Source organism: Symsagittifera roscoffensis, chromosome 1, assembly GCF_963678635.1.
Source record: "Symsagittifera roscoffensis chromosome 1, txSymRosc1.1, whole genome shotgun sequence".
Classification (NCBI taxonomy): domain Eukaryota; kingdom Metazoa; phylum Xenacoelomorpha; order Acoela; family Convolutidae; genus Symsagittifera; species Symsagittifera roscoffensis.
The window spans coordinates 92,707,293-92,732,430 of record NC_087062.1 but is presented as its reverse complement, the minus strand read 5'-3'; the positions used below and the strand labels follow the sequence as shown (position 1 = coordinate 92,732,430).

General features: G+C 41.7%; 1 protein-coding gene across 1 annotated transcript in view; it reads left to right on the top strand.

The window, feature by feature from the left end:
* Positions 1–25,138, top strand: part of LOC134840744 (transmembrane protein 129-like) — a 422,427-nt gene that overhangs the window by 347,800 nt on the left and 49,489 nt on the right. The window lies entirely within an intron of this gene.

The following is a 25,138-nucleotide window of genomic DNA, read 5'->3' as shown; positions in this document are numbered from 1 at the left end:
AGGCGGAAATGAACATCAGACACAGTGAGACTTATTGTAGACCATCAGGAGCCCGATATTTGGTGCATTTTGCAGCTGTGGATGTAAAGAATACGAGAAAGATCGTGGATCAAGCCTTGTCAGTGCCAAAGTGTGTGAGACTAACGAGAATGTCCGAAAAATCTTACGAGTTGCTATGTAAGATGTTTTCAGCAGTTCCAGAGAGAACAAAGGAGGAGTTGGAATCGATACTGGGAAGGAAGTTCATGGGATACGTGAGTGGGAACTTCAGTGACTTTGAAAGACAGAAACAGAGAGGATCAACCGTTACAGATTACAATACAGTAGACGAGAATGATGAAGTCCACCGATCCACCAAGTCATGATGGAAGTGGAACCATTACTGGAAGCTTCGCGAAAACGTAATTGGAGGAGCATCATGTTGACACATGACGAGTTTTCCTGCCACTGCTTGCTGCAGACCTCGTGGTATCCCGAGCGTAGTAATCTGGTGCTGATCTGGGACTCTGGAGAGCTGCTCTCCATGGATTTACCAGACTCATCACGGCCCATTACGATAGTGATAGTGGGAGTTATGATGGCGATACAATGGCTGGAGGCTCATGTGAGAGAAAACAATAGACAGGAGGCGCCAACGAGAGAACAGTTGCAGAAATTGGATTGTCTAAAAGATTTAGATCTTTTTGAGACAATGTGCAAGATTCTAAACATTCCGATGGAAGTGAAAAAGATATGGGCAAGAAGACTATTGTTGCAAGTCCGTTGCGAACAACGTCGAAGGGTAGAAGACAGCCTTCCGGAAGAAAAATAGAGGTCTTATTTCCCCGGATTCATGAATTCGGAGGGGTCTCGGGACTGAAACTCATAGCATTTTATACAAACTTTTAGCTTCCCTTTTATGTCCTGAATTGAATTTAATTAATATCTGAATTCATTTTGCTAGGATGAGAAGCTAGGAGTTGGCGGAAAGGGTTGATCCATCTTCGATGGAGATGATGATTTTTATTTACTGAACAAAAACAATAATAATTCAATAAATAGTAGTAACCCTGATTTTAGGAGTGACCTCGTGGTCTGGGGATACTGAGACCCAGCCATGAGCTCACTGATTTTGCATGTAATTAAGTTAATTTGAGCGTTCTGGTTGAAGCCGGAGAACAGTAACGTTTTTGTCGACCCGATGTTAGAAAAACCACCAAAAGAACTGGCTTGGTAGAGACGGTGAAAAGCATGTAGAGCTCTGTTTAGACGTTGGCCAGTCGTCTTATGTAACATTCGCCCGCAAGATACATATCGACGGAAAATAAAACTAAGTCCTAAGACGACTGGCTAACGTCTAAACAGAGCTTTACATGCTTTTCACCGTCTCTACCAAGCCAGTACTTTCGGTGGTCTTTCTAACATCGGGTCGACAAAAAACGTTACTGCTTTCGGCTTCGGTCAAAACACTCAAATTAACTTAATTACATGCAGAAATAGTGAGCTCATGGCTGGGTCTCAGTATCCTCAGACCACGAGGTCACTCCTAATAACAGGGCTACTACTACTTATTGAATTACTATTGTTTTTGTTCAGTAGATAAAAATCATCATCTCCATCGAAGATGGATCAACCCTTTCCCCCAACTCCTAGCTTCTCATCTTAGTAGAATGAATTCGGATGTTAATTAAATTCAATTCAAGACATGACAGGTAAGCTAAAAGTTCATATAAAACGATAAAAGTCTCAGTCCCGAAACCCCTCCGGATTCTCGAATCCACTGAATCAAGCACGTTAAGCATGATTTCTCGATAATCCGGAAGGCTGGTTTCCACCCCTCACTGTTGTTAGCAACTGCCTTGCAACTATTGTAGCGACACAATAGTTGCAACTTGGAGCGGTCTCTGCCACTTCTGCTTTTCTCTGATTCTGGTTCTCAATTTTCTTGCTGTTGTCGTCGTCGCAACTATCGTTGTTGTGTTGCTTTTCAGCTTTTCTGCCCAAATGGCCGTTTTTGACGTTTCCGAGAATTGTTACGTCATCACTTCGAAAATTTAAAATTTAGGAATTTCCGAATCCTTCAGCCTTCACGATTTGTCCAATCGTTCGAATAACGTTCTTACTCCTTCCAAATCGCCAATCCGGAAGGTTCACTGCTAAAAACTCCAAGACTGCAGAGATTGCATTTTGTTCATTCTGGTCGAATGTCACATACTCCCCGGACAGTCCGGTCAATGTCCTCATTGAATCTCGCAATGCTCGTAAAATAGATACAGGGTCATCGAACAGAATTTACAAAATGCACGAAATTACTTTTATCCACGTCACATCGACTCACTGCAGAATATAAATGGCATCATACTACATCACTATAGCCTTCAAATTCTTTCATTAATCTGCACAGTGAGGATATGACCTAAGATAAAACATATTTTGCGACTTCCAATGTCAGTGTCCTGATTAAAAACTTTTTCTCCTAGATTTAAAAGGTGTTGGTTTGCAGGACAGTCCTGCCAACCAACAAGCTAAAATTATCCTACTATGCTTCTTCCCTTCGGAAATCTTGCTTGTTATTGTCCTGAATATTAAAACTAAGAAACTCTGTGGTTAGAAAGAACAATGAAACAATCTCCCTCTTCGAGAGATTACCCAAGCCTTTCATGTCACCACAAAGTGATCAGTTCTCCTAGCTTGATTAAAAACAGTCATGTAGGCTGGAATATTTAAATATACTCCTTCACTCAAGCCTTTCTAAATAATTAGTAAGTAAGTGTCTCTAAAGCCACTCAAATAAAATCAAAATGCAAATTTATAAATGCAACAATTTCAAAACTCAACTAAATGTTTCAGTTTTCAATTACAACTTGGTTGCTTGGTTTCTCACTTGAGTTTTTTCACACACAGAAAACAATTCTGAGTTTTAACTCTTTCATCATCACTCCTTTGTTTTCTTCTTTTTTCGTCGTTTAGAAGTTCTAAAACTTCTAAACTCTTCTAATCTCGTCTCTTTTAGCATCTCGTTTTTCGGCCATTTGTCAATGTTCCATTTCCTCCTCCTGCGATAATGACTCTGCACTCTTAGTTTCTGTGTCCTGCAACACGTCGTTAGCTATCCTGACGCTGTTGGAAGCCTTCCTCCAACACTTCTGCTCTTCTACCCTCTGCTTACAGCAAGGTAGGGGATCCACGTTGGATTCTCTGTTCCTGCAGAAACTGTTGTGGAGACACAACGTCACGTTTCTCTCCAAATCTTCTTTCAGCATCTCTGCCTTCTCATTTCCACTACGTTCACTTGTCCTGGAAATTCTTTTCACAGCGGTGGTCACTGCATTCCGATGAGTCACGAGAGCTCGCTTGAAAGCTCCTGCTCCAATGTCCAGCTGATATTCACTGTACACTCTCCCGTGCTTCGACATATGCTTTTTAGCATATTCGTACAACCATGCAGTCATGTTAGCTCTGAACCATGGCATCAATCGTTTTCTTGCCCATATCTTGTTCACTTCCATCGGAATGTTTAGAATTTTGCACGTTGTCTCAAAAAGATCTAAATCTTTTAGACAATCTAATTTCCGCAACTGTTCTCTCGTCGGTGCCTCCTGTCTATTATTTTCTCTCACATGAGCTTCCAGCCATCGTATCGCCATCATAACTCCCGCTATCACTATTGTTATGGGCTGTGATGAGTCTGGTAAACCCATGGAGAGCAGCTCTCCAGAGTCCCAGATCAACATCAGATTACTACGCTTGGGATACCACCAGGTCTGCAGCAAGCATTGGCAAGGACACTCGTCATGTGTCAACATGATGCTCCTTCAATTAGGTTTTCCCGAAGCTTCCAGTAATGGTTCCACTTCCAACATCACTCGAAGGACTTCATCATTCTCGTCTACTGTATTGTAATCTGTGACAGTTGATCCTCTCTGTTTCTGTCTCTCAAAGTCACTGAAGTTCCCGCTCACGTATCCCATGGACTTCTTTCCTAGTATTGATTCCAACTCTTCCTTGGTTCTCTCTGGAACCGCTGAGAACATCTTACATAGCAACTCGTAAGATTTCTTGGACATCCTCGCCAGTCTCACAACTTCGGCACTGAGAAGGCTTGATCCACGATCGTTCTCGTACTCTTTGCATCCACAGCTACGAAATGTACCGGGTATCTGCTCTTGCATATTGGAGCCAATGTCGAACCCACCAAATATCGTGCTCCTGATGGCCTACAATAAGTCTCACTGTGTCTGATGTTCATTTCCGTCTCGATCGCTTCCCTCCATTTTCCTATGTATTTCTGCTCAGTCTGCAGAACTCCTGGGAATACTTCTACACTGATGGCTGTGACCATCTCATGTTTCTGTTCTAGATTCAATAGTGACTCTAAAGAACCAAACATGCTGTAGAATCCTGTAGAACATCATTTCTCGAGGCGTCAAGAGCTCCATGGGGGACTGCCCACGAGGAATATTCCTTGCAGGTATCACTTTCTCCACGGCCGTTGTCAACGCCATCTGTTCCGATCGCTCTTTGTAGTCCTGCCTCAAGCGCTCAATTTCTTGACCCTGCTTTTTGTTGCAGTCTTCGAACAGTTTTCTCCACATGTCTCGATCTTCCTCCATCTTGAGCATGCTTTTGGTCATCTCGTCCAGCTCCTTCTTCGTACTTTCCAGTTCATCCTTCATCTCATCCAGATCTTGCATGGTTTGGTTCGTCTGAACCTTCTGTCCTACTTTCGCCCTCTTTGGTGGCACAGCTGCTCTCAGTGGTGAACCAGACGAGGCAGCCTCGCTATTCATCTCCTGATGCATTCTCGCCAGCCCAGGTTTGGGCTTGGAGGGCATAGGCATCTCACCTGGTTGGTAAGTCCTAGAACTTCCCAATCCAGGCTCATTCGCCAAGTCACTCCCTGAGAGAGCCCCGTTTCTCCACCTCATCACTCTCATGTTCGGGCGGTCTAGTACTCCCCTCTCTCCATATGCTGCCATCAACAGGACTTCCGTGGGGCGGTCCCCACGGTTGTCATGCCCCAAGATGTTGATCAGGGCGGTCAACAACATGACTACATCTGGGTCCTCCAGAGCGCAGTCTCTATCGATCAGCCGACGATAGATCGCATCTACCATCGTTCCCACATATGCCTCTGCCAGGTCCATCAATTCATCCAAGTTGAAGTTATCCATTCTGTTCTTTCAAGTTCGATTCGGTTTTGATTCAAAGATTTGACTTAAGTGAGTAATTAAACGATCAATCAGGATCTAGAAAAAAAGTCACAAATATCACACTTGTCAGTTTCATCTTAACATATATCGCTAAAATGCTAAAATTTGCTTAAAAACAGTTCAAATAAAAAGATATTTTATCCTAAAATTTATTAAAATCAATTGGTCCCTTAAAATTTTGGAATTCGACCTAAGATTGGACAGTCCAAACTTTGGATCTATTCCTACGATCGTCATTCAGTTGTTCATGGTCACTAACCCCTACTTACCCAAGAGCTTAATAACATAACACCTAACATAACATAGCACACATATCACACATTACACACAACTTAGTCTTTAGCCTAACACCCTCTCGCCTGTCGCTCAGCCTAAACTTAAGAAATATTTACTTAGATATACTTGTATATTAGTATCAGAGAATATCACGTGTACAAGCGCGTACAATTCCCGAGGATGTAGTCTTCCTCTGTTTGGATGGTTCACTGGAAGCGAGAGTTCCTTCACGTCCATTTCCACGAGGAAGTCCCTCAGCCTCGTCAAGGACAAGACTAGGTACTCTGGTTCCACGTGCTGCTTCTCCGTCGCCCTCGTTACCAAGAAGCATAAGTATTTTCCCGGTATCTGTGACGCCGCCGGAGGTAAGGCTGCTACGCCCCCTATTCCTGGTCTTTGCTTCCATAGGAACTCTATGTTTTTATATTCTCTCTTAAAATCTGCCGCTAACGCTGTCCTAAAACTCTGTCTGCTGTGATTGCTATCGCACATGTTCTATTTGTGAGTATGAAATCACTGTCTGTTAGTATTATGTTACTTGAATATTCATTTGGTAAGTTAAAATATGACTCAACTACCCTGCCTATGTCAGGTTTCTTAGGTTCTTCGCCTGTTTCTGCTTCTAAGTCTCCTGTTTCTCTTGCTATTCTTAATTTTTTTATTATCAAGTTTTCAGTGTGGGTAATTCCTAACCCCACTCCCCGGACAAAAATATCCATCGACGCCCCCGTCGATCGCATACCGGGTATCAAGTCGAGGTTAGAAGCTGGAATGAGTAGTCGTCCTTCCTGGGCAGCCCAGTAAGGATCATCTCGTTGGGTCATGATGTATTTCATGCTTTCACAATAACGTCTTGAACCGTGACGCTGGTCTCCTCAGGATCCGAGGTCGTTTCATTCAGCCACTCTAAGACACGCAGGTTCGTCAAGTCTTGTTCATGTGACTGCTGTTGCTCGTCGTCGAATTCTACCTCGGGTTTCGACCAGTCGTCAACCCACTCATCGTCGTGATCATCGACTATGTCAATGTCTTGTGACACAGTTATTTCTTCTAGACCCACTACTTCCTCCACTATCTTCTTCAGATCTATCCTATCCACTACAAAGTTGTCACCGTAAGGATTGTATTTCTTTCTTGGTCTCGTCCCGTCCTTCTGACGAGTCTGTATCGTGAACGGAAGATCCGGTTCCAAGATCTTGGGAACCTCTATCTGTTCGGGATCCTGCCAATCTTCCTCTGCGTAAGGTAAGGTTTCATCGTCCGCTTTGATCTCCTCGTTTGGATTCAGGTCCAGCGGTGTATCCGTTCCTTCCTCCACGACTTCGTTTCCATCGTTCTTCTCCCTGGTGCCCTTCTCGTTGACCTCACAAGCAGGATCCATCATTAGATAATCCCCTTCTTCCATATCTGCAGGTATACACCAGTCTTATGTCGATGGATTGTGTGGCTTGATGTTCTCGTAGTGGGCTGCTCGGCCAGTACTCAGTCTATAAAAGCGTCCCTCCTGGTGCACCTCTGTAATCATGAAGGGTCCCCTCCACTTTTTTAGGAGCTTTTTTGTCCCTTTCGGTGGTATAACGTTCTGAAACACCCATACGTAGTCTCCCACCGAGTAAGCTTTTGCACCAGCTGCTTTCTTGTCGAATTTTTTCCTCTGCTTTGCCTGTGGTTGCTGAGTATTTGGTCTACACAAATCGTTCAACTCCTGTTGACGTCTGATCACATCCCTCACGTAAACCTGTGGAGACGTTTTCTTTCCCTCATACTCTGGGTAGAAAAAGGTTAAGGGTAAAGACTTCTCGTGTCCAGTCAGCATCATGTGTGGACTCCGGTGGTGGAGTGTTGCGTGCTGTTATATGCTCCCATCACCTGTGGAAGGTATCTGTACCAATCGGTCATGTACCTGGAACAATATACTCTCAGCATCGACACTAACGTCCTACTCTGTCTTTCCACTAAGCCATTCGTCTGAGGGTGGTATGTCGTGGAGTGAGCCTGAGCGACCTGTGAGCGTCTCATAAGCTCTTTCGTGAGCTCTCCTACGAAAGCTGTTCCATTATCCGATTGAAACGTCATCGGCAACCATGTCTTGCTATCCACGTATTGATCAGGTGGTCGCATGTCTCTTCCGCCGAGGCAGTTATGCAGGGCACGGCCTCTGCATACTTCATGAAATGATCTATCATGACCAACACCTGATTGCAACCACTGTCAGTCATGCATATTTTCTGGTGATCTATCTGCACCACCTCATTGATTTCAGAACACTCGATCAATTGTAAAGGAAATCGCAACTTCCTTGGATCCTTGACCTGTTGGCATGACAGACATGCTGTTACCCACTTCTCGCATGCCTTTTTCATTCCAGTCCACTCAAAGCGCTTCAGGATCCTCTGATATACTTTATCGATCCCCTGATGGCCCATCTGATCATGCGACCTGAATAATAGTTCTGTCTGATAGAGTTGCGGTAACACTATCGCGTTATACTTGTAAAGGACTCTGTCGTCTTCTCTTCTCTTACAAGCCACAATCCCGTCCTTGTTCAAATACAACCTCCATTCCTTCTGCATGAAGTATTGTCTCAGGATGCGATAACTATCTTCCTCAAGGTCCCCTTTATCCGGAGAACCATTCTCGATCCAACTTTTTAGGTTGCTTGTCATGCGATCATTTCTCTGCGCCCTTAGAAGATCCGAGAGTCTGTATCTCGCCTTCAAGTACGTCTTCATGACCCTCATCTGACTATTCAGCTCGTTGGGCTGGTGTGTGTCTTCTTCCATCTTAACGCACCAAATCTTCGCCAACGGCTGTGTTTCTTGTTTAAACGGCTGAAGATCAGTCCTGACTACCTCTTTCTGCGGCAACAGGCTTATCGAACGTTTCGATACCGCTATTATCTCCAAGTCATCCGCTGCGTTGTCAAAGACTCTTTTGCTTGGTATAAGGTAGCGATCGCTGTCAAGATCCTGGTACACCTCTCTGTCCAGATCCCTTGCCCGAGTTTCCACTAGTAGTGTGTGGATCGCTAGTTCTGACAGCTCTGATCCCGAGCTCGAGTTCCTGTCTGAATAGCTGTCCATTCCTGAGTTTCGGGAATTGTCATCCGTTGAAGAGGTTGTGCTGGAGACTGCACGGTCCTCCAGATCATGTCTGTGCCTTCTTCGCATCCATCTGAACTCCCCGGACAAAACCTTGTTCTCTAGGTCCTGATTTTCATCAGGAATTTACTCGTCTATCTCAGACTCCCCGGACAAACTTTCTTGTCCAGGGTGTTGACATTGTGATCGCTGGTTTTTTTCATCATTCGTCTCCCCGAACAAATAGTCTTGCAGCAGATTTTGTTGTACCATTTCACCTTCCTCATCCTGGTCCACAAAGGTGACGGTTTTCTTTCGCTTGCTGCTCCCCTGTTCTTTCTGTCCGTAAGAAGTACTGGTTAAAATCTCGTGGGGTATTGAGGATACTAGTTGCTGAACTATTGTCCTACAATCCCTCTCGTTCTCTTCGTGCTGTCATCTGGACGGTATTATCTTCACCCTCTCACTGACTGTTAGCGATGCCACTGCTGCTGTCCACTCAGGGTCATGTCTGGTCATTTCTCTTTCTAACAATCCACCCAGCATCCGCATCACTTGCGGTGTGACCTGCACCGTTTTATCCAATAATGAGAGGCTGTTTATGTTCATGCAAGAGAGTTCTTGCTTGACCAGATTTGAGCGCAGCAACAGATCCAAGGGGACCGGGTCCTCTTTGGATAGGATCTTTATCTTGGCTGCTTTCTCTACAGGTAACTCAGGATGCCCTGGAATTGGATGCCCAGACTTATCCAACCATCTCGTTAAGGGAAGCGTTTCATAAATTTCTTTGTCCAGAAACGAGAACCCCTCCTTTATTTCCGCCTGATTGGCCTGCTTCTGCTCCAATCTTTCATAGAACTCAGTTTTATTGCTGAGGCTGTCAGCATTCTGGTGTTTATCACGCATCCTATGTTCGATTATCATATGGTAGCCATCCAATCTTACTATCCATCTACCAATATAACTCTGATCCATCGAGTAGGTCTTCAACCAGGATAACGCTCTGTTGTCCACGCGTAACTTGAAGGGAGCGCTCCCCAAGTACGCACGGTACTTTTCCACGAAAGTGACTACTGCAAACATTTCTGCTTTTGGTACGCCATATTTATCTCTGTGTCACTCAAGACCTTGCTGCCGTATGCGATAGGACGGAGAACCGTTCTTCCGTTCCATTCTTGCTCTTGATGCAATATTCCTGAGATGGCTACTACCGATGCGTCTGTGTCAAGAACATATATGCCCTTTTCTGTAGGCATGCCTAGCACTGGCGCTTCGCACAGTTCCCGCTTTATGTTCTCGAATGCAACCTGTGCCTCATCGTTCCATTCGAACTTTTTCCCCTTGTTGCGCATCAGCTTCTGCATCGGACACACCTTGTCCGCATATCCTTTTATGAATTCCCGGTAGTAATTGGCAAACCCTAGGAAGCTCAGGAGCTGTGTGTCTGTTCTGGGAGCTTTCCATGTCAACACTGCTTCCACTGCTTCCGGGTCCGGCCTCACACCATGCCTGTCCACCATTCTTCCCAGGTACTTAATCGAATCCCTAACGATTTCACATTTCGATGGTTTCAACTTCAATCCTGCTCTTTTCATGCATCTAAAGACCTCATCGAGCCTATAATTGTGGTCTTCCATGTTCGTTGTCGCTATGACTACGTCATCCACGTAACACATCACGAGATTCCCGTACTTCTTGGTCACTCCCGTCAAAGCCTGAGCCATCAGTCTTTGAAAAGTGGCCGTTGCATTGCACAAGCCGAAGGGCATCCTCTTCCACTGGTACAATCCCAATTCGCACGCGAATCCGGTTTTCTCTCCATCCTTCTTCCGCAGAGGGACCTGCCAGAAGGCAGAACCCAAGTCCAATGTGGTGAAGAACTTGGCATCACCAAGCTTAGAGAGGCTCTCGTCTATTCGCGGTATCGGGTACGCATCTTTTATCGTTACAGCGTTCAAGTAACGAAAGTCGCAACAAAATCTAAGCTGCCCCCTTTCTTTTTCGCCATTACTACCCCGCAAGCCCAGGGCGATTTCGAGGGTTCTATCATGTCGTATTCAAGCAACATTTCTATTTCCGCTCGGCACGCTTCCGATTTGTGTGGCGTCATTTGTCTTGCGCCTTCCCTATGGGGAACGGCGCCCTCTTCAAGTTCGATTTCGTGTTCGACGAAATTACAGCAACAGATATCCGCCTTATGTTTTGAAAATACATCTGCGTTCCAATTTAGGAGGTCCCGCAATTTTTCGAAATCTCCCTCACCTATTTTTCCTTTTAAATGTTCTATCTCTGGCAAAACCGGTTTGTCAGATTCTAGTTCGTATGACGAGGGGCGTTCCGGAAAATTCGAGCAGCTTGATAAGCCATCGTCCGTTTCGGATTTCATTGAAAACTATTTATGAATAGATTTTAATTCATTAATCCTCTTTAAAATTTTATCTTTATTGGCATGATAAGGACAGTCTTTCACACTATGTTTCTTCAAGTTTTGTGTCTCCTCATAGTCGGTCCTCATCGGCAAAGCGTAGCCAAGCTTCTTTCCACGCTGGATTGAAACCGTGGTGTCCAGTGTGTTCAATAACACACTGACACACAGTCCGTTTCGCGTTACCGAGAAGCTCCGGCCTAAAATCACCGAACTCTGACTATTTGGATTCGGTACTAAGCAAACCTGTTTACTATCACTTAACGAATTCAAATTTCTCATTCTAAAAACTGCCACCACAGCTTGTCCTGGCTGTAGTTTTACTTTTCTATCTAAAACAATTGGTACCTTGTTTTCGTCATTTATTATCCTATTAATTGGTCTCTTAACATACTTCCGGTCCGAGTTTCTAATCCGTATCAGACCGTTGTTCAAGTCAATCATCACGTCAAAATTCCTGACAAAATCTCTGCCCAAGATGAATTGGTCAGCGTCGTCCAAATTCTCTACCACCAGGAAGCTCATCCAAAGATCCCGTCCTCCCATGTGAAGGACCATTATTGGTGTTCTTCCGGCCACGCAAATAGCTCCTCGATTCGCGGCGGCCAGTCGGAGATTCGTTGGAATTAGATCTTCCCTCGTGAAGCCCATTCTTTCCCAAGTTTTTATCGGCATCACACTCACTCCGTGACTCCGATTTCTGTTCCGTTGGTGTCGAGCAGATGTGCGGTCATATCTGCTTCATACCCAATGTATCATGGCGTCATGGCCTATCCTGCGGACTTTGAGTTCCTCCTCACCCAAATAGATCTGCCCCATTTGGTCATCATCTGTTGTTACATAAGTCCTGGTGTAGATACTGATTCCATCCACGTTCAGCATCACTTGATACGGCCCATAAACCTCTAGGTAGCATCCATGAAGTTTCTTCATGCGAGGGCCACCCGTTGTTAGTAGTGCTCGCACAGCTCTCGACTCAGTGCGTGGCTCCATCTGCCTCAGATAATCTGCATATGTGTCCAAATGAATCAAAGTGAACTCGGATGGTTCACTCAGATTTCTGATTACCTGATGTCCGGCCACTGAGATTATCGACTGTATTTTGCTTCCTTGTGGCACCATGCCGAACCTCTGATCGGAGATCACATTAAGTTTCATGCTCAAACTGCTAGGTGCTTTAGTCTCCTCGATCTCCGTTGCTTCGAAGGTATTCAGTTGCTCCTGTAGTTTCTCATTATCCAGTTCAAGTTTCACTTTTTGTTCGATCTCTTTCGTCACCAGTTCCTGCTGCACTCTATTTAGAGCATCCCTCGCGGCTGCCCTATAATCGATCTTGAAGTCATCGGCCGCAGTTGCTGGTTCCGATTCACGTGTCTCCTCTGTTACCGCTTGCATTTTCTTTGCCGCCAGCTCTTGAGGTTTATCCTTTCTGCGTGCCTCCGCTTCACTCAAAAGGCGAGCCTTGCTGGCTTTCACTCCTGACAAAGCTTCTTCATGCCTTGGATGCTTGATGTCTGCCACTGCATCCCAGAATTGCGGTAAATCTGATTTAAAATGACATTTCAAGTTGCAAAAGAAACACCTTGGGCCGAATTTTGCAATTACTCCTCTCATGAAATCCTCATGGTCCAATTCTGACGCATCTTCGTCCTCGAGGCTAAAGCCTATTGCTTTCTTGCCTTGTTTGTAAGTTGGGCATGCTGACACATGATGGTCCGTTGAACTGCAATTGGCACAAGAGCGTCTCTTGTCCATATCATCCCTCGGTTTGTACCAATTGTTCCCTTGGTTTGCTGGTCCGTTGTTAAAATTTCCATAATTGATCTTGTAGTATCCAGATCTCGAAGGAGGTTTCAACAAGAGATACTCTTTTGACTTGAGCCTCAACTCCTCTGGTGTTGGCGCATTGGTTGATAGTGGTGTGTAGTGCGTTGCTAGCATTGTTCGAAGTTCATCATTCTTCACACCATCGATGAATTTTGAGGCTACGGCCAGGTTTATCCTTCGGTTTGACTCATCCGGTTGGCTGCGTCTTCTCAGCATTTCCAATTCATCGAGAAACTTGTCTATGGTTTCATCTTCTCGTTGCCTCCGTTTCTCGAAGCGCATCATCGCTTGGTGCCCCTGCACCCCTGATCCGATACGGTTTGACAAGATTTCGAAGATTTTCTCAGCTGTGTCACGCTGATATTGCTTCTTGGCCATGACACAGTTCAGGGCTGTCCCCTCCAAGTTGCTGGTGAGCGCACTGCATTCCTGTCTCTCCGACAAGTCGTCTTCCTCGAAATGCAGCTTCATTACCTCTATCCAGGTATCAATACAGCCATCAGATTCATCTTTATAGCATCTTGCTTTCTTAAAGACTCTTCTGGACTTCTCACTGCGTTCATTGGTTCTGGATAACCTTGTAACGAATGTCTCCAAAGATCTGTTTAGGGGTTCAAAGGCTGTGGCATCCCCGAATCGCCGTGATGGTTTCCCGCTTGGCCCACATGACTCCTCCCCGTGCTTGCATGCCCCCTGTTACCGGAATCACTTCTCCCAGTCGCATGTGTGCCTTGCGTTGGTCGTTCATTAGAGGTCTGTCTGTTCCCCATTTAACTTGCTCTACTGTTCGGGCCCCATGTTCTATTATCCCTTGTGGCATAGCCTGATGAACTGCCCCTGCCTCTAGTGGATCCATACGTCTTCCTCTTTTGATGTTCATTGAAGTTCACCTTCGGCTCCCTGCTGGGACCTCCCGAGTTCGGTTCCCCTTCTTTTGGTCCACTCTTGCTGCTTAGTAGCCCGTCCAACCTATCCATGATAGCCTGAGTTCGCCTCTCCGTCATCGCGTCTATCTTTGTGTCAAGAGTCCCAAGAGACTGCTCTTGCTGAATTCTTAACTTCTCCATGTCGTCTCTTAAGCGTAGCTCTCGCTGTTCCGCTTCTCTTGACATTCGCGACAAGTTCTTTGCCATATGCTCGTCCGTTCTTTCTTTCAAGCGTTTTTCGCTCCTGCCAACTTCTTGTCTATTGCGGTTTATTTCTCCCCGCAGACTTTCTCTTTCAATGTGAGCTGCCCTTTCTAGTTCACTCATTCTTATGGACATCTGTTCATTTTGTTCTCCTAAACTGTCCACTATGTTGTTTAAGGCTCCTTCTAGTGCTGCCCCGTTATCCACGAGTGGCGTCACTAGTGGCGGTGTAACCCTGTCGGTCCCAGGTCTCTTCAAGGTGGTCGAGATCCGGCCTTTGACTCTCTGCCTCGACGTCTTTTCATTATCCACCTCATGATCCGCCAATGCGTTGCCTAGCCCTCTGTTTCTACTCTCTCCAGTTTGCGGCTCTGAATTTGTCATAATCGCGAAGCCTCTCGACTGGCCCGGTGTGTTTGCCTCTTTGCTTATCGTTCTCACCACACCAAATTTGTCCATGGTTCCAGTCTCTCTTCCGACGTATGCCTCATTCTCCTGGGTCGAACTATTGAGGCTGACTTGAGACCCAAAGTCCACTTGCTCTTCTTCGTCCTCCTCTCCTGGGATTCACCTTGTTTTCCTGCGCCCCCTCCCATGGTGAATGGAAAGATGTTTCCTAAGGTGTTCCTCATTCTTTCTGAGAACGATGATGACGTTGTTTGTTTCTCAGTCTCGCCTGCCATCATACTGTTGTCTGTTGGAGATCTTCTAGTTGCCGCTATTTCAGTTGAGATGTCGGACAGTTCCAACATCTCCTCTCGATCCAATGTCCCGGTGGAAGTGGCAAAATCATGGCCTTGTTCTACCGGAGTAGATTCACTCGCCGGCCTTCTGCCTCTCCCTTCCAGTCCATGTACTTCCTGGTTGTCGTTCATGGCATGGTCCGTATTGAACTCCACTTCTAACAGTTCTTTTTGCTCTTCTGAGGTCTTCTGACTTCTCGTTTTAACCATTCTGCCTGAAACCGTCTCCCCTTTGTCAGTCCGGGCTCGTTTGATCCAATCCACAAAAGGATCGGTCATCGTTTTTTTCTTTGCTTTTCAGGTATGAATTTCCTAGAGCTATTACCTCGTTTAGGTATCCTTGACTTGTCTAGACTCATTCTCTATTTGTCACTTCTTAATGCCTATACACTTAATTCGATTGCTAGTGACCTTATTGTTTGACTACCAATAATAATGACACAACACAATAAATTTCACAAGATTCTATAAAATAGTAACCACGAATCCCTGTATGTTATCAGAGTACAGTTTGTATACAATTTATTCACACTAACCGATTATCGGTCGTAAAATTTGAGTACTAGCACAATATGATGTTATTAGTCAATTTAAAAGATAGTGTACTCACTACCCAATCAAGCACAGTTTATGTAGACTTAAAATCAAAAACAAAAAGAAAAAAACATATTATATTTAATGATAGAATATGAATACTTCTATAAAAAAAAACGTATGTGTTTTGTACTTTTAGTCGGTCGCAGTACAATAGTCGAACTCGTCTTTTAAAGAAAAAGCTTTCCCTGCTCGGTGCTGCACCAAACAGACAAAACTTTGAAGGCAGTAATTTTCTCAGGTGGGCATCTATTGCACCCACCGAGTACTGTGTTACCTATCTGCCTTTGGACTGCCCGAGCTAGACCTACTACAATCCTCAGGGCAGTCACTTTTCACAAAACCGTATTGTTTTACAATCCACACCAATGAATTACGCTCTTTTTAGTTTAGACTTAGTGTCGCGAATATCCGAGTTCGGACCTGTTTTGTTTTGGTCTGGTTTCTATTGAAAGGCAAGTTACCAGTGCAGTCACTGATTCCTAGCCTGTCTGCTAATAACCTAATACCTCTCACTTTAGTCTTTCTTCCGTCTACCTAAGTCCTTTAATAAAATAATACCCCTCCGGATTGGCACAAATAGGAACCTTCCGGACAAAATTTAGACCCCTCCGGATTGGGACCCCTCTGAGTTGGTTAGTATAAAACCCCTCCGGATTTGGACTTCTCCGAATTAGCAGCTATAAGACCCCTCCGGATTCGGACCCCTCCGAATTAGCAAAATTTTTTTTTTTACCCCTCCGGATTGGGAGCCCTCCGGTTTTGTAAAAGTAGCTTTTCGGAGATTTCCTTCTTTCAACCTATACCCCTCCGGATACGTTCTCCGATGCAATTTTGCTTTTTCAATTAACTAGGAAGGGTATGTACTACCTTCCTAGACCCTTCCGGATTGAAGTTAAGCCTCTTATTTGACAATTCACACTAACGGTGAAGGGTCTTATCGCTCGCCTAACTTCGGCTCGATTAAAGTTTTTCTGTGCCTTTAGCCTTCCCTTTTCGTCTAGAACGGCCTAAAGTTACTTTATTCAACCGCTATTACCTTTTGGTAGGGGTATAAGGGCTTTTCTAAAAGAAATTTATAAAACGTGAAGGGTCTACCCTCCCAAATTGGTGAACTTGCTAAAAACAACCTCAAAAAATTTTCACGCTTACTTTTCCGAAAACCTTTTGTCCTTATCAGTAAGCTCAGATAATTTCTGATCTATTGGTACCAAGATCAACTAGATGTGCCCAGTAGCTCCAAAGTTATTTACAAAAACGTCTTTTTTTCTAAAGTCAAAAAATTTCTCTCTTATAGGTTCCGCCTAACTTTTTCCGCAATTCTGTTCCTTTCGACCTAAAAATTATTCATCCGAGCTCAAAAGGCCTATACTTTTCTAGCTCGATACAACAAACCCGATTTAAAACGCTTTAGTTGAAAAAATTTGCGAAAAACTATGCTACCTGTACCCCTCCGGATTGATGAATCCACCAAATCAAACACGTTAAGTTCGATTTCTCCGCAACCCGGAAGGCTTTCGGGTAGCGGGTCTTAAAACTTGTAGATTCACTAGTGGACGTCGTCCGAACAACTATTTTTACTGTTCTAACTCAAAAATTACAAAAAATTTTCTGATTTTCTAGTGTTTTGTTTTCATAAAAATCACGAAAATTCGGTTTTTGGTTCCAAAATAGTTCCAACCACTTTCGAATTAGACTTAACCGGTTCTATATATTATGGTAGTGCAGTTGCGATGTAACACACTACTTTAGCGCTTTTTTCTGATTCAAAAAGTATCGATATCTCAAAAATCGCGACTTGTGGGGGGATCAATATATCGCTATTTTGACCCTAAAAACCGGTCTGCTTTCTGTATTTTTCACTGAAAAACGGTATAAAAGTAGTAATAAAGGCTACATAAGTAATAGTATTAGTAATACTATACCCCTCCGGGTTTGTTTAATATCCGAATTAAGGTGCTCAACTCGGATATTCGCAGTTCGGTGAAGGGTCACTACAGTGCAGCACTGTCGAGCCCCCCACAGATTACTATCTTACTTTTTGTACCAAAAGGGATACAAAACTTGTTAACGTTACCTAACAGTCGATTGTTTTTGTCGTTGAGCCCCTTCTTGTTGCTCCTTGTACTGCTTGACGGATCAGTCTTCTCCCAATACCCTTCCGAATTGAGCGCAAATCAGCTGACCCTTCCGGATTGAGCGCAATTTATCATTAACGTGCTTAAATGCTCAAATAACCCTACAGTACAAGCCTCACAAACGGGCTACAAAAATGATCGTAACAATCCTGACTGATATAAATGCCTGTAACATTAATATATCTATCAACAACAAACGGGAGGGTCGGATCACATCTTGTCTGGGGTGATGATTTCTACTGATTTTTTACTTTTTTTTTTACTGTTTTTGGTTTTTTCGGTTGTTTTTTATGTTTTTTGTTTTTCTTGGGTACTATACTACTTTTTGTTTGGTTTTTTCATATATCTTTAAGTGTTTTTGGTCACAAACCTCTCAGGGAACGAGGGAATGGCCGATCCCCCCACCCTTCCTGATACGTGAATTTTCGGTCTTAAATAGGTTAAAAAGCTATTCACGGTAATCCGGAAGGCTTCCGCATTCCGAACTACCCTTCCGTCCCGGCGGTTTAGGCCTATTAAGGGCGTTAATATGAGCATCCGTTACGATAGTGATAGTGGGAGTTATGATGGTGATACAATGGCTGAAGGCTCATGTGAGAGAAAACAATAGACAGGAGGCGCCAACGAGAGAACAGTTGCAAAAATTGGATTGTCTAAAAGATTTAGATATTTTTGAGACAATGGGCAAGATTCTAAACATTCCGATGGAAGTGAAAAAGATATGGGCAAGAAGACGATTGTTGCAAGTCCGTTGCGAACAACGTCGAAGGGTAGAAGACAGCCTTCCGGAAGGAAAATAGAGGTCTTATTTCCCCGGATTCATGAATCCGGAGGGGTCTCGGGACTGAAACTAGCATTTTATACAAACTTTTAGCTTCCCTTTTATGTCCTGAATTGAATTTAATTAACATCTGAATTCATTTTGCTAGGATGAGAAGCTAGGAGTTGGCGGAAAGGGTTGATCCATCTTCGATGGAAATGATGATTTTTATTTACTGAACAAAAACAATATTAATTCAATAAATAGTAGTAGCCCTGATTTTAGGAGTGACCTCGTGGTCTGAGGATACTGAGACCCAGCCATGAGCTCACTATTTCTGCATGTAATTAAGTTAATTTGAGTGTTTTGACCGAAGCCGAAAGCAGTAACGTTTTTTGTCGACCCGATGTTAGAAAGACCACCGAAAGTACTGGCTTGGTAGAGACGGTGAAAAGCATGTAAAGCTCTGTTTTTGATTTTTTTTCTCGAGAACTAGCGTTTCAAATCTGAATTTTTGAGTGCGATCGAAATTACAGGTTGCTTGAATCCTTATTTTTTTTGTTACAAAAAGCTATGATTCTCGGAAAAGTCCGTTTTTGTTTTCTTTTACCGTTTTTTCAAACTATTTGACTTTAATCATAAATTGATCTCTCAATTTTTCTTGGGTAAATGGGATCAACCGAAAAAACTGTTTGAGATGATTTGTTTACCGACCCGACGACTACAAATTTTTTAAATAAAAATTTTACGTCCTTGGGAAAATTCCAATATCTCCAAACTTTTTCACTCCTCCTACTTATTCTAGTAGAGAAACAACAGGTTTTGGGCGAAGTCCTGTTTTTTTTTTTTAAATTACCCATTTCATATCGCATCTGTACAAAAAGTTCAAATAGTATCAAGCACGTACCTCCAGCTGGCCCCTATTAATTTTATTGAAACAAACGTTCGATATCGAAACGTACGTTTGTGTTGTATTGCAAGTCGTGCGAAGCTCTGCTTCGCCTATGTGTTGAAACTATTGATTTGAATCTTTCAACTCTTTCAAAAATCTGACACGTGCGGAAAAAGAATTTACAACAATTTTAAACTTTTTCGAGTTAATCGACCCTTTGGCGAGTTTCTATCTATTGCTAAATTCTGCTTTATTATTCTCTTTGTAAATATAGTGTTTATCTTTGGTCAGTTATGGCATCTCTCAATGGCTCAACATGGCTTTTTGACGAATAACTTTCTTCTTTATTTCAAAATCTTGTACGCAAAGAATTCTTAACCTTTTAAATTTATTTTTCATGGAGTAATTCACTGATTGAATCTGTCCAGGGTTATAGAAAATGATATTAATTGGCTTTCTGATTTTCATATCGATTTTTAAAAATTCGATTTTGTCAGTGCTTGCTTAAACTGAAACTCCCTTTTTACGCTAGCAATCAGCCACTGTTTGAATACGAACCTTTTTTCTAACCTAACCTTTTTTTTCATAAAATTGTTCATTAAAAAGTGTTCACTTGTGTGCCTTTTTGCTATAATCACGATCTGTAGCAGTGAAAATTTCATATCATCTGTTCTCGGCTTTATTTGTGGCTAGAGTTGCTAATTTAGTGTAAAAATAATCCTCGATTTTCAAAAAATATCTAGAGGTGCTTCTTGTCGTGTTCTCGCTAGTCTGTGTGGATGGATAGTATTTTTCAACCGCAGTGGCTCAATGGTCTTCCACCCATTTGCTGTTTGTTTAGCTAACATTTGATAAATTTTGTTGTAATGCCCAATCAACCCCAAATATGATGTTGCTTGATAGTTTTTTTCTCAGATTCGAACCTCTCTCAAGGCAAAAGTTCTGGATGATGCTTTTTTTAAAATTTAAATCTAGAGTAGCTACGAAGTTACTGGCAATTATACTTCTTTCGTAATGTTATTATTATTATCTCGTTGAAATTAAAGTTCGGTTTGTTGAAGCTAAATAGTTTTTGAAGAAAAGATAATGATGGGATTCTTCAAGTTAAAAGCCAGGAAGTAAACTTGATAAAACTTAGTTTGTTGAAATATACACTCAAGAAAGTTGAGTTGGTTGAAATATACAAACAAGAATGTTGGACTTATTCAGAAAGGCATAAAAGAGATCTGTTTTTCTTCTGAGATTTACTCATTATTATTCAATTCAGTATCTTTAAACTTCATTTCAGAATTTCATTTTGAGTAAAAAATTGAATTTTTTCAATGATGGAAAACAAAGGGGCACAAAAATCAACGCGATTGATGGAGTAAATGGAATTCTCTGTGATTAGACGTGTTTTAATTCTATGATTGAGAGTTTAGTTTGAATAACATCTATTTAATTACTTAAAGCAGTTGATCTGTTTGTCTATAACGCTGAGCGCTGGTGATACTGTATTAACTTGTTCTTGCCTTTGATGGTCTATTCTATCTATTAGTCAAATTTAAAGAACCTGAATATACTTTCAGATAAGCTTGTCATTCTCATCGCTCTGCGGATTTTGTTATTTCTTGCATAATAAAAAATGACTGAAAAGACATTAGAAGACAAGCAAGAAGCTTTCGAAAAGCTGGGAACTGGCGACGAAGTAAGTTTTTTTTGTTTTTCTGTAAATAACCGTGTTTGGATACTTGAGGATTCCTGGAGTTTGGTTTTAGCCGGCTGAAGATGCCCTGTTTTTCGGGCTTGGTCGCAAAGAGGTGATGGAAGAGTCGAACAAGCCTCTGTGGAGAACTCTTCGGATAATTCTTCTGGTCGTGTTCTGGCTATCCTGGCTGGCTTTAATAGTCGGTGGGGCTCTAACAGTTCTGATGAGTTCATCGGAGTGCGACAAGTCAGATGCAGCGAAGAACGCAACTGAAGCGTCTGCAAACAATGAGACCACGGCATAATCTGCTCCTTGAAAAAAAATAATTCTGCAGTAGAAGAAGTTATTGTAAATATTTCTCATAGTTGTTTGGATGCCGATTCAATTGTATTCTTATATGTCCTCGACAATTGATCTTCACCTATTTTATGTGCAACTGTTTACAGGCCGCGTGTACAACTTAGTGTTGCTTTTGTGAGAAGTTTTGTATCCTTTTTAACTTGGTTGAAGATCGCAGTTTCAAACATTTTATGCAGTCGCTGACTTAGGCTAACATATAACCAGCACCGTATTTGATGGCTTGTTTTCGATATTTAAATTGGTACCACTGTGATGCGAAGCAATATGGCAAATTGTAATCGTTTTGTGGATGCATTATTAAATCAATTTGATTATCGGAATCACACTTTTGCATGAGCACAAGTAGAAGGGCTGTAATACAATGGCGTCTCGTTTTTTTTTCTAGTAACGCTTTCAAGAGAAAGTGTTTTCCATAGTATAACTGTGGTCGAGCTCTTACCCACCAGCTTCGTGCAACCGTGAGGAAAAGCCGGCCATTTGTATCTAGCTCAATTTGTGTTCATCTATTGTGGGCGGCGATTTCGTTTCTTGTTTTTTTTTTCATGCAAAAACAATTTCCACTAACTATTGCCAGATGTATCTGAGTGATATATCACATAAAAGTCCTATCGCGGGGGGTTTAAAAATTGTCGCCAGTGGAGCAAAACCGGTTTGATATTTTTATTTCAAAGACCAAGTTAGACCGAGTAAAGCATGTAAGTCCAGAGCAAAGAGCCCAATTACGTACATAAAGAGATTGAAATGGTTCAATTGTTTACGTTTAGACAGAATTTGCACGTGAGATGCTACTTGAAAAAAAAATCGAATGATGTTTTCTGCGCCTTGTTGTCCAAAGATGACGTCTTTTCTTGGGACTCAGAAAGTTTTCTTTTGGATTTCGGTCAGGTTATGTCTGGTTATTTTTCTCTGGTTATTTGTCTCATTTTTTCAAATTTTTAAAATCTTTTAAAACATTATAAAAAACAGATTTGAAGTTTCTGCTTTTTGCTGTAATTTCGAGCTTGTAAGGTCAACGTTCAGCGTGCAGGCTTACAATAGCTTACTAAGGCTTAATTAAGCCGTGAATACCTAGTTTCACTCAATTTAAAAAAATTGCTTTATGCAGTTTTCATAGTAGTTGCTTTTTGTGTTTTCATTTACTACTGCAACTTGTAATTTTACTGACCTTGACTTCGTATTATTTCCTTTTTTAAAATTTTTTTTGCTTCAAAAATTTTTTGAGCTAAATGATTTCTGTTTATATTCCATTGCCTGACTAACTTAATTTTGAGTCTTTCGAGGAAACCATATGTTGTATGCTTTCTTGTACGATCCACTGGAAAGCATACAAAATATGGAAAGGTTAAAAATCTCAATAGAATTTATTGTTCAAACTTTTTCGCTCAAAAATTGTTTTTGAATTTTCATTAAACGACGTTGAATGTGTTTCTGGACGTATTTTCCGCAAATAAAACACAATTCCAGACACTATTTTGAAATTTTTTTAGTTGTCGATTCTTTTTCAGTTTTTTTGGACTTATTTGCTTCCTTTTCCGTTTTTTTGGACTTATTTTCTTCCTTTTCTTTACTGTCTGCTTGCTTGGAATGTTATTTATGTGACATCGCAAGTGACGCGAAGCCCCGCTTCGACTCTTTGTGAAAATTTTAGGTAGATTTTAAAAATTAAATAGTAAATTTACTTAATCTGAATTTTAATTGTTTTTTTTTTTGCTTTTAAGTCTTTTTTTTTATCTCAATTGTTTAGTTTACATTGTATCGGTTTAGTGGCCTCATTTTGCGTCGTTAGATGGGGAAAATAGATTTTAGGTTCAGGTGTATTTTCGGAGGTTGGGGGGTCAAAATGGGTGTTTACCAAAGTTTTGTCGATTTATTTGCCGTCATTTACTTAATCTGAATTTTAATTGTTTTTTTTTTGCTTTTAAGTCTTTTTTTTTATCTCAATTGTTTAGTTTACATTGTATCGGTTTAGTGGCCTCATTTTGCGTCGTTAGATGGGGAAAATAGATTTTAGGTTCAGGTGTATTTTCGGAGGTTGGGGGGTCAAAATGGGTGTTTACCAAAGTTTTGTCGATTTATTTGCCGCCTGATAAATGATAACTTTCTGAAAACTTAGTTGCACCGGTCATTGTGTTTCTGGCCGTCATTTTCTCATTTTTAACATCACATTCTTGACCAATTTACATTTTTGTAGATTTGGCTTCGAGTTAAAACGTGCTAAAAAAGTTTTTGGAGGGTGTTAAAAAAAATTCATTTGTGAAGTACATTTTCACAGATGATTAGCAAGTGTTATCAAGTGGGAATATAGACTTTTCAATTTAACAACTTAACAGAATCTATGATGGTACCTGAAATTTTTTGAAATTGATATCGATATGGCAGTACAAAGAAGGGAGATTAGTTGAAGAGATCCGAACAAAAGACCAAAATCCAAAACGGATTATAAAGTTTCTTTTCCAAATCTCATAAGCAACACTCATTTCATAAACCTGAAATCGCGTGTTAAAGTTATGCTCTCGGAGAAAAGTTCGGTTTTTGAGTAAACATAGTTTTTTGAACGAATTTTATGACAGATTTGTCAATTTTTGCAAAAGATTCCATATCTAAGAGCTCCTTAAAATTTGAGCCGTGAGTGGGCAAACTGGATCAGATGTTCTCTGCGTCGATACAGTTAGCTGGTTTAAAATGCACTCAAATTAAGATCATGTGAAAAGTATTTAATCCGGTGGGATTGCCCCTTTCCCATTCCTCAGCAATCTTTTCTCTCTGCTACTGCTGAGGACTTTAACTAGCTCAGGTGTTATTCAGCACCGCCTAACGGTTTGTTCGCACAGTTCAGTCCTGGGTTTAATAATTGGGACGTAGTTAGCGAATGACAATACTTAATTTATTAATCGAGAAAGCAGAGCTATTTTGAAAGTTGTTAATTTATCTATTCATCCGCTGTAGCTTGAAAAAGTTTTCCCCTATTGAAATTTGTCACTAAGTAGCGTCTTTTTAGGCCAGCCTCTCCTTTGGTACTTCTCAATTTTTTTCGTTAATTTTAGACTATTTAAGGATAATCTTGATGGAGGGCTTCCCGGTTTTTGATTTTTTTTCTCTTGTGGTGCATACAGCAATTTTAAGTTTCGTTCGACTCCCAAAGTTTTCTGAACAGCGGTCAGTTTTTAAAAACTGATTCAGCTTGAATGATGAAATAAACGTATATTAGCTTATATATAAGTTTATATAAGCGTAATATTTATATTCTTTTTCGTATTCTCAGTTTAATAGATGTTGAAACTCCTGGTATATTCTAGGAGTATTAACATCACTCAATGTCATTAAAATGCCATTGTGATTACAGTGGCACCAGTTTAACCACAGCAGTAGTTCTGTAGAAATTAAGTGGAGAGCGGGCAGGCCTCGGAGGGAGTATAATTCTCAAAATATGACATGGGAGACAGCCATAAATTTGGACAACAGTTTCTCTAGGCTACAATTTTTAATCTAATTTCCACACGCACCTCTAATCTGGGCATTGATTGAACAGTACAGAGTGAAATTTATTCATAACTTTTTATATCCCTTCCCTCCCTTGGCCCATCGTCTGTAACACACAAATTCCAATTTCCGCCGTATGCTACCTTTTCAGCTGTATTACGACCCCTCTGAAAGCTAAATCCGAATCTGTCCTCTTTTTCTAAATACTTTGAATTGTTTTCGTGTTCTTTTTTAATACTAAAGAAGTAATATTCGCCGAGGAAGTTACGAAATGAAGAGAATATTTGTTTGATTTCAGTCCGGAACTTGTGCGTAATAAGACACCTGTATAACCTGACTGATTTATGATCCACCGCTCTTGCACAGGTAGATGTCAAAGTTAAATGGACCTTTGAAAGTTCTGAAAGATGAAGGAAAAATTGGTCAAGGTGATAGTTTTAACAGATTAGCTCGATTGCAGAACGTAACCTGTCGAAAAATTTATCAAGCTTGCAATTTAGTTGAGTTGTTTTTGATTTCTAGGTGTTTATACGTTGATTTTTCGTTCCGAATTT